Genomic DNA, 2,178 nt, shown 5'->3' with positions numbered 1-2,178 from the left:
TTAAATAGATTATATTAAAAAGGAAAAATAACATAAAAAAAAACATGCAAGGAAAGATATCAAATAAAACATATTATGGCAAAATGACTAAAACAAACACGAAAAACAATTAAACATAATTAATTAACCTAAAATAGAGTCAAACAGAATCAAACAACATGTCAAAAACAATTCATTATAAAAACAAGAAATTTGCCCCAATATGGGTTTGGGGTGCGTACATATACTCAACCATGCGTATACATGGTCGAAACCTTGCGCATGCATCGTTAATACAAAAATTGCATAGAATCACATTTTTACATATTGAAACAATTACAGAAGATTAACACATAAATCAAATGAACATGTTTGAAACCCTATATAAAACAAAGCATCGACATAAACAAATAACCATGAAACAAATCAACTAGTAAAATAAACTAACATCAAATACACAATCGTGTCAAACATACGTAAAACTAAAATAATAAAACAAGGACTACAAAACAGATTATAATCAGCCCAAAATGAGATTAATACATATCAAAAGAATTAAAAATATCAAATAAATCAAATATAAAAATTTAATGAAACTATATCAAGAACTCATGTGAATCATATTAAACAAAGAAGGAGTTTATGGATAGAATACTCACCTTGCTTAGGATCACAAATTTGAGGTTATTTAATTGACCCCTCAGTACCTACAATACTAAGATTATATTGATAAAACAAGAGAATTAATGAAAACAATAGAACAAGATAATTACAACTCAAGAAAAAAAAATAGTTTTAAAAAGATTTAGAAAAAAACTTTGAAAACAAGTTTTTGCCTTAAGAGATTGCTAAAAAGAGGTTTTGAGTCTATAAAAAAAGTGCTTAGGTGTTGTGTGGGTGTTTAGAAATTTGAACTAGGGTTTCAAAAAACATGGAGGCAAAAAATAAACTCTCTCTAGTTAGGGTTTGTATTAGAGACATAAGGTAAGTATTTATACTTGTAAGCTAGGGTTTTCGGGGCCTTTTAGAGGGTATTGGATGTGCCTAAAGCTTTATATAGGGGCCAAACTCCCATCAAAGAATAAAGGTTTGTGCCCTTAAAATTGAATTTCTAAGGTTCTAGATTTCACCATACGCTTGCAAACACGAGCACGCAGAACCCTAAATTCGACTACATTGTTGGCCGGACTTAAAACAATCACAATTCACTTATTTTGAATCTAAATTATGCAAAAATTATATTTAAATTAAAGCCTAGGATGTCTAATTTCTAATTAAACAAACCTCACACAAATATTATTGGTAGATCAAAAGGTATGTTCAAAATTGTGAGAAAATGTCATTTTTCAGCATCATTTTCAAAGCGATTTGAGTACTTTTAAGTTGTAATTACCTCCAAACTATTGAAAACTATATAATTACCATTGGTTGATGTATGTCAAGCTTATCATTAGGGTCGAGGACCAAATGTTATTAACGGGTACAAAATGAGATATCTATAGCGTTGGATGTGTAAAATCGATCCCTTATGCTATTTTACATTGACTAATGAGTAATAACGTGTTTTCGTTAAACAAAATTCTTTTGGTGGTGTAAGGGGTTGGATTATTTGCAAAATTCCTATGATCTCAATGCCCATGAGAATGGAATAAAGGAGAGGCCTATGTCCGGAATAGGATAGTTACCAAAAAGGCTAGTTGAGTGTTGGGAAAGGAAGAAGTCAAAGCTTTCATTGGGCCGCTGAGCATAGCCTAACATTAATCCTTTTTCTAGATTGGCACATGGCCAAGGAATATAATGATCTCGGCTCATGACCAAGGGTACAAACAAATTATGGAAGAACTAATGGATATCTAAAGTCTTACAGATAGTACAATCGACAAATTAGGGAAGGTAGCGTCGGGGGTACCAACAAATTGCGGAAGAACTAATGGATATCTACAGTCTCACAAATAGTACAATCAACGAATTAGGGAAAGTAGCACCTAGATCTTGCAAACAGTCACTTTAAATGAATGTACCCACTTACCAAAGGATGCATTTATTACTGAATGACCTCCCCCCCCCCCCCCCCTTTAATTGAGAGGAAGGCACTACCAGTATAAATAGGGCCCTCCCCATTTAAGAAAGGGATGGTTTTGTTTTTGAGAGAGAGAGAGAGAGAGAGAGAGGAAAAAGTGCAATGTCATCCATTCTGTA

Source organism: Castanea sativa, chromosome 11 (assembly GCF_040712315.1).
Source record: "Castanea sativa cultivar Marrone di Chiusa Pesio chromosome 11, ASM4071231v1".
Taxonomy (NCBI): Eukaryota; Viridiplantae; Streptophyta; class Magnoliopsida; order Fagales; family Fagaceae; genus Castanea; species Castanea sativa.
Note: the sequence above shows the minus strand (reverse complement) of the source record.